Genomic DNA, 9,209 nt, shown 5'->3' with positions numbered 1-9,209 from the left:
TTCCGCCTAGTTTTTCGACTTTTTGGAAAATGATACAAAGGAATATTTCTTTGTGCACGACAGAAAAACTATCCCCCAAAGATCTGTATAATCATTGGGTTTATACTAATGAACAAAAAAGGCACAACTTGAGCAATGAATTCAGAAATCGAATGGAAGCTCTAGACAAGGGATCTCTTGCTCTAGATGTACTCGAAAAAAGGATAAGATTGTGCAATGATGAGAATGAACAAGAATGCTTGCCTAGAGTGTATGATCCTTTTTTAAATGGACCATATCGTGGAACAATAAAAAAAGGATATTCACGTCCAATCGTGGATGATTCAATCATTTCGACAGAGGATTCCATAGGAATGGTTTGGATAAATAGGATTCATGGTATCCTCCCCAATCTTTCTGATTACCAAGAATTTGAAGATAAAATGGATGCATTTAATGAAGAATTAGTATCGCCAGACATTGATCATTCCTTGAACTCAATCAGTGAATTAGCTGAAGAATCAAGACCTAGTTTGAATTTGAAAGGACTTACTTTATTGGACGAACAAAGAAGACTTGACTCAGAAAATAAAATGAAACGTTTGAAATTTCTATTCGATGCAGTTAAAACTGATCCAAACGATCAAACTATTAGAAATAAATCCATTGGAATAAAGGAAATCGGTAAAAAGGTTCCTCGATGGTCATATAAATTGACCGACGATTTGAAAGAACAAGAGGCGGAAAATGAGGAAGGATCGACGGAGGATCCTGGTATTCGTTCAAGAAAAGCCAAACGTGTGGTAATTTATACTGATAACGATCAGAATATCAATACTCATACTAGTACTAATACTAATAATGATAGTGATCAAGCGGAAGAAGTGGCTTTGATACGTTACTCACAACAATCGGATTTTCGTCGGGATCTAATCAAAGGATCCATGCGCGCTCAAAGACGTAAAACAGTGACTTGGGAAATGTTTCAAACAAATGTGCATTCCCCGCTTTTTTTGGACAGAATAGACAAAACATTTTTTTTCTCTTTTGATATCTCTGGAATGATTAATCCACTTTTTAGGAATTGGATAGGAAAGGATCCGCAACTCAAAACCTCAGATTCTGAGGAGGAAGAGGCAAAAGAAAAAGAGAAAAAAAAGAAAGAGCAAAAAGAGGAGAATGAACGGATAGCAATATCAGAAACTTGGGATACTATTATATTTGCTCAAGCAATAAGAGGTTCTATGTTAGTAACCCAATCGATTCTTAGAAAATACATCATATTGCCTTCATTGATAATAGCTAAAAATCTTGGCCGTATGTTATTATTTCAATTTCCCGAGTGGTACGAGGATTTGAAGGAGTGGAATAAAGAAATGCATGTTAAATGCACCTATAATGGTGTTCAATTATCAGAAACAGAATTTCCGAAAAACTGGTTAACAGATGGGATTCAGATAAAGATCTTATTTCCTTTCTGTCTGAAACCTTGGCGGGGATCTAAACTACAATTTCATCATAGAGATCCAATGAAAAACAAAGGAAAAATAGAAAATTTTTGTTTTTTAACGGTCTGGGGAATGGAAACTGAATTACCTTTTGGTTCTCCACGAAAAGAACCTTCTTTTTTTGAACCCATTTTTAAAGAACTCGAAAAAAAAACGAGAAAAGTTCAAAAAAAATATTTTCGAGTTTTCAGAATTTTAAAAGAAAGAACAAAATGTTGTCTAAAGGTCTCAAAAGAAAAAATAAGATGGGTTATCAAAATAGTTCTATTTATAAAAAGAATAATGAAAGAGCTTACAAAAGTGAACTCAATTTTATTATTTGGGTTGAGGAAAGGCTATCAACCGAGTGAAACTGGAAAAGATTTCATAATCAGTAATAAGATTACTCACGACTCGACTATTCAAATTAGATCCATGGATTGGACAAATTATTCACTGACAGAAAAAAAAATGAAAGATCTGACTGATAGTACAACCAAAATCAAAAATCAAATAGAAAAAATAAAAAAAGACAAGAAAAAAATATTTCTAACTACAGATACAGATATAAATATTAGTCCTAACAAGACAAGTTTTGATGATGAAAGATCGGAATCACAGAAACATATTTGGCAGAGATCAAAAAAAAGAAGTGCCCGATTAATACGTAAATCGCAATATTTTATAAAATATTTCATTGAAAGAATATACATAGATATCTTTCTATGTGCCATTAACATTCCCAGGATTAATACACAACTTTTCCTTGAATCAACAAAAAATCTTATCGATAAATATATTTACAATAATGAAACAAATAAAGAAGGAATTGATGAAACAAATCAAAATACAACTCAGTTTATTTTGACTATCCAAAAGTCACTTTCTATTTCGAATATTCGAAATAATAATTCACAGATTTATTGTAACTTATCTTTCTTGTCCCAAGCATATGTATTTTACAAATTATCACAAAACCAAGAAGTTATTAACAAGTATCACTTGATATCTGTACTTCAATATCATGGCGCATCTCCTTTTATTAAGCATAGAATAAAGGACTATTTGGGTACACGAGGAATTTTTGATTTCAAACCAAGACATAAGAAATTTTCGAATTCCAGAATGAATGAATGGAAAAACTGGTTAAAGCGTCATTATCAATACAATTTATCTCAGAATAGATGGTCTAGATTAGTATCGAAAAAATGGCGAACTAGAGTCAATCATCGTCGTACGATTGAAAATAAAGATTCCAAAAAATGGGATTCATATGAAAAAGAAAAAGACCAATTCATTTATTACGAGAAAGAAAATGATTGCGCGGTGAATTCATTGCCGAGTCAAAAAGAAAAATTTAAAAAACACTACAGATATGATCTTTTATCGTGTAAATATATTAATTATGAGGATAGGAAGAGCTCATATATTTATGTATCCCCGTTAAAAGTAAATGGGGGCCGAGAGATTCCCTATAATGACAACACACCTAAACCCGAATCATGTTATGTACTGGGGGATATAGCTATTAGTGATTATCTAGAAGAAGAGTCTATTATGGATACGGGTAAAAATCCGGATAGAAAATATTTTGAGTGGAGAATTCTGCATTTTTGTCTTAGAAAAAATATCGATATTGATACCTGGACCGATATGGATACTGGGACCAATATTAATAAAAATACTAAGAATGGGATTAATGATTATGAAATAATTGATAAAAAAGATCTTTTTTATTTCACGATTCATCAAGAAATCAACCCACCCAATCAAAAAAAAAACTTTTTTGATTGGATGGGAATGAATGAAGAAATGCGATATCGTCCCATATCGAATCTGGAATCTTGGTTCTTCCCAGAATTTGTGCGACTTTATGATACATATAAAATGAAACCATGGATCATACCAATCAAATTACTTCTTTTAAATTTTCATGGAAATAAAAACATTAGTGAAAATAAAAACATTAGTGAAAATCAAAAAAAAGATCTTCGTATATCATCTAATCAAAAAGAATATCTTGAATTAGAGAACCGAAATAAAGAAAAAGAAGAAGAACAGCCGGGCCAAGGGGATATTAGATCAGATGCACGAAACCAAGAGAATCTTGAATCAGATGCACAAAAAAAAAAAAAATATGTTGAAAAGGATTACGCGGAATCAGACATTAAAAAAAGGAGAAAGAAAAGAAAATACAAGAGCAACAGAGAAGCAGAACTAGAGTTCTTCCTAAAAAGATATTTGCTTTTTCAATTGAGATGGGACGATTCTTTGAATCAAAGAATGATCAATAATATCAAGGTATATTGCCTCCTGCTTAGACTGATAAATCCAAGGGAAATTGCTATATCCTCTATTCAAAGAGGAGAAATGCGCCTGGACGTAATGTTGATTCAGAAGGATCTCACTCTTACGGAATTGATAAAAAGGGGAATATTTATTATTGAACCAGCCCGCCTGTCTATAAAACGGGATGGACAATTTATTATGTATCAAACCATAGGCATTTCATTGGTCCATAAGAGTAAACACCAAACTAATCGAGAACGTCGAGAAAAAAAATATGTTGATGAGAATTCTTTCAATGGATCTATTGCACAACATGGAAAGATGCTTATGAATGGAGATGAAAATCATTATGATTTTCTTGTTCCTGAAAATATTCTATCTCCTAGACGTCGTAGAAAATTGAGAATTTTAATGTGTTTCAATTTCAGTAATGAGAATATTGTGGATATAAATCCAGTATTTTTCAATGAGAATAACGTAAAGAACTCTGGGCAATTTTTGGATGAGGACAAGTGTCTTGATACAGATACAAATAAATTCATTCAATTCAAATTATTTCTTTGGCCCAATTATCGATTAGAAGATTTAGCTTGTATGAATCGCTATTGGTTTGATACGAATAATGGCAGTCGTTTCAGTATGTCAAGAATATATATGTATCCACGATTCAGAATTAGTTAATGGTACATTTTATATACATCATGTATCATAGCCGATATATGAAGACAGACAGGTGTACACACACGTTGTGTTACATTACATTCTGACACATGATACTGATTCAATGACGTATCAATTGGACCTAGGAATGAATCAACAGAATCTTCTTAAACCCAAATCATTCTCTTTCGTGGGTCCAGAAATGTACCATCCCTTTCTATGTATTGTATCCGAATCAAATTACAAATTAAATTGGATTTATTAATTCAATTTAAATAGAAAAAGTTATTATATGAATAAATCCAGATTATTGTGTGTACCAGATCGAAATGACTGGCATTATCATTTTATTATTATTCCTGATCGGTAAAATCCATATTTGTGGGAACGAAAGAAAAAAAAAAAGAGAGAAGAATTATTCTTTTTTATGGTAAAAAATTTATTTATCTCGGTTATTCCGCAAGAAGAAAAAGAAAAAAACAAAGGGTCTGTTGAATTTCAAGTATTCAATTTCACCAATAAGATACGGAGACTTACTGCACATTTTGAATTTCACAGAAAAGACTATTTATCTCAGAGAGGTCTGCGAAAAATTCTGGGAAAACGTCAACGGCTGCTGGCTTATTTGTCAAAAAAAAATAGAGTACGTTATAAGGAATTAATTGGTCAGTTGGATATTCGGGAGCCAAAAAATCGTTAATTTGAGGATTCATTTGAATTTTTTGGTTTATTAGATCTTGAATTTTGATGAACTTTGTTTCGTTTTCAACAATTCATGGAATAATGAATCGGGGAAGAAAGCATATGACTGTACCGGCTACAAAAAAAGACCTCATGATAGTCAATATGGGCCCTCACCACCCATCAATGCATGGTGTTCTTCGACTCATTGTTACTCTAGATGGTGAAGATGTTATTGACTGTGAACCTATATTGGGTTATTTACACAGAGGAATGGAAAAAATTGCGGAAAACCGAACAATTATACAATATCTGCCGTATGTAACACGTTGGGATTATTTAGCTACTATGTTCACAGAGGCAATAACGGTAAATGCCCCCGAACAATTGGGAAATATTCAAGTACCTAAAAGAGCCAGTTATATCAGAGTTATTATGCTGGAGCTAAGTCGTATAGCTTCTCATTTGTTATGGCTTGGGCCTTTTATGGCAGATATCGGTGCACAGACTCCTTTCTTCTATATTTTCCGAGAGAGAGAATTGCTATATGATCTATTCGAAGCTGCCACAGGTATGCGAATGATGCATAATTATTTCCGTATCGGAGGAGTAGCTGCTGATCTACCTCACGGATGGATAGATAAATGTTTGGATTTCTGCGATTATTCTTTAACAGGAGTTGTTGAATATCAAAAGCTTATTACGCGGAATCCTATTTTTTTGGAACGAGTTGAAGGAGTGGGCATTATTGGTGGAGAGGAAGCAATAAATTGGGGTTTATCGGGACCAATGCTACGAGCTTCCGGAATCCAATGGGATCTTCGTAAAGTTGATCATTATGAGTGTTACGATGAATTCGATTGGGAAGTCCAATGGCAAAAAGAAGGAGACTCATTAGCTCGTTATTTAGTACGAATCAGTGAAATGACGGAATCTATAAAAATTCTTCAACAGGCTCTGGAAGGAATTCCGGGGGGACCCTATGAGAATTTAGAAGTACGACGCTTTGATAGAGCAAAGGATTCTGAATGGAACGATTTTGAATACCGATTCATTAGTAAAAAACCTTCTCCCACCTTTGAATTGTTAAAACAAGAACTTTATGTGAGAGTAGAAGCCCCAAAAGGAGAATTAGGAATTTTTCTGATAGGAGATAATAGTGTTTTTCCCTGGAGATGGAAAATTCGTCCACCGGGTTTCATAAATTTGCAAATTATTCCTCAGCTAGTTAAAAGAATGAAATTGGCTGATATCATGACGATACTAGGTAGTATAGATATCATTATGGGAGAAGTTGATCGTTGAAATGATAATTGATACGACAGAAGTACAAGCTATCAATTCTTTTTCCAGATCGGAATCTTTAAAAGAAGGCTATGGCCTTATAGGGACGCTTGTCCCTATTTTTACTCCCGTATCGGGGATCACAATAGGGGTACTCGTGATTGTGTGGTTAGAAAGAGAAATATCCGCAGGGATACAACAACGTATTGGGCCTGAATATGCTGGTCCCTTGGGAATTCTTCAAGCTCTAGCGGATGGGACAAAACTGCTTTTCAAAGAGGATCTTCTCCCATCTAGAGGAGATATTCGTTTATTCAGTATCGGGCCATCCATAGCGGTCATATCAATTCTACTAAGTTATTCAGTAATTCCTTTTGGCTATCGCCTTGTTCTAGCCGATCTCGGTATAGGTGTTTTTTTGTGGATCGCCATTTCCAGTATTGCTCCTATTGGACTTCTTATGTCAGGATATGGATCGAATAATAAATATTTCAGGTGGTCTACGAGCTGCTGCTCAATCTATTAGTTATGAAATACCATTAACTCCATGTGTGTTATCAATATCTCTACGTGTGATTCGTTGCAACATTAACTTTTATTTCTTTCCTTTATTTCTAGGAAAGAGGTTGAATGTATTGAATAGATATCTTGATTTTTTATTCACCATTTAGGTTGATGAACTAAACGAGATGGTTATATGAGTGAAACAAAACAGCTTATGAATTCGCAGTAAGAAGATTGATTCTCATTCCCTATGTACGAGAGGAAAGTGTAAGTAAAGATAAGCGGTGGAAACTGTTTACCCCAAGATTGGTTGATTAGTCATCATGACTTGAAGCGGGTGCAAAAGATCAACTGTATGGAGTTTCTACAATTGTTATTGTATGCATTATCATATCGGGAATCAATCAAAAATGAGTGGACGGTTAGGAACACCAAGGTACACAAAGGATTCGTCATGGAAATAATGTAAGGTATCAAAAACCAAAGGGATATTTTTGCATAAAAGGAATCATAATGAGGGCTTTAAGTTGGTAGAAATGATCAAGCAGTACTTCCCCATGATTCCGATCCAGAGTATGCTCCTATCCACTGATTAAAGAAATGACTATCGGGAACGAAGTAATCCTTTATTTTTTTTTTGAGAATCCCCTCTTCTGCGAAAGAAGAACAGGAACGAAAGAAATGGAATGCAATAGGAAAAATAAATAGTAATAGATCTTTCTTTATTCTTTCTTTCCTCCATCCCATCCGTATTAATACAGATAGGCTTCTTATCATGATTCATGAAATGAACTAATGTAGAGTGTCTAATTCTTTTTCGTAATCGAAAGATATGGGTAGAAATATCTATTGATACAACGAGTATTTTATTGAAAGATTAAGCTATTACTGAACAAAGATAAATTGTAATATTAATTATAAAATAAATTATGAGAGCAATTCGGAAGCACTTTGAATTTGTTATTATAGCAGACAGAATTCCATTGGTCTAATTAGGGACTCCCTGATGCATCTTTACTCTATTCACTCTCAAAAAATGCCGAGGTAATACTGAATCAGTCCTTAGATTTATTTGTGGCCATCGAGGAGCCGTATGAAGCTGAGGTCTCATGTACGGTTCTGAAATAGCGATGGGAACAGTGATGTTATCATCGACTATGATATCTAACAGTTCAAGTACAATTGATATAGTTGAGGCACAGTCAAAATATGGGTTTTGGGGATGGAATCTGTGGCGTCAACCCATAGGGTTTATAGTTTTTATAATTTCTTCCCTAGCAGAATGTGAGAGATTACCTTTTGATTTACCAGAAGCAGAAGAAGAATTAGTAGCGGGTTATCAAACCGAATATTCAGGTATCAAATTTGGTTTATTTTACGTTGCTTCTTACCTAAATCTACTAGTTTCTTCATTATTTGTAACAGTTCTTTACTTGGGCGGGTGGAATCTCTCTATTCCGTACATATTCATTCCTGAACTTTTCGGAATAAATAAAACGGGGGGAGTATTTGGAACAACGATTGGTATCCTTATTACATTAGCTAAAGCTTATTTGTTCCTGTTCATTCCTATCACAACAAGATGGACTTTACCTAGGATGAGAATGGACCAACTATTAAATCTTGGATGGAAATTTCTTTTACCCATTTCTCTGGGTAATCTATTATTGACAACTTCTTCCCAACTCCTTTCACTGTAACAGTATATGATACTCTAGATTCATAACCTCCCTTAAGCAAGAGAAAGAAATATCAAATTATTCATGGATAGCCACGATATGTTCCCTATGATGACTGGGTTCATGAATTATGGTCAACAAACAGTACGAGCTGCAAGGTACATTGGTCAAAGTTTCATGATTACCTTATCCCACGCGAATCGTTTACCTATAACTATTCAATATCCTTATGAAAAATCGATCACATCAGAGCGTTTCCGTGGTCGAATCCACTTTGAATTTGATAAATGCATTGCTTGTGAAGTATGTGTTCGTGTATGTCCCATAGATCTACCCGTTGTTGATTGGAGATTGGAAACAGATATTAGAAAGAAACGGTTGCTTAATTATAGTATTGATTTTGGAATCTGTATATTTTGTGGTAACTGCGTCGAGTATTGTCCAACAAACTGTCTATCAATGACTGAAGAATATGAACTTTCCACTTATGATCGTCACGAATTGAATTATAATCAAATTGCTTTGGGTCGGTTACCAATGTCAGTATTGGGGATTACACAATTCGAACAATTATGAATTCGACTCAAATTAAAATAACCACAGATAAACCCCTTGATTCAATAACGATTACCAATGACTAAGATTC

This window comes from Tasmannia lanceolata, unplaced genomic scaffold, assembly GCF_043159265.1.
Source record: "Tasmannia lanceolata isolate RefF3 unplaced genomic scaffold, GAP_Taslan_0.1 ptg000807l, whole genome shotgun sequence".
NCBI lineage: Eukaryota > Viridiplantae > Streptophyta > Magnoliopsida > Canellales > Winteraceae > Tasmannia > Tasmannia lanceolata.
Note: the sequence above shows the minus strand (reverse complement) of the source record.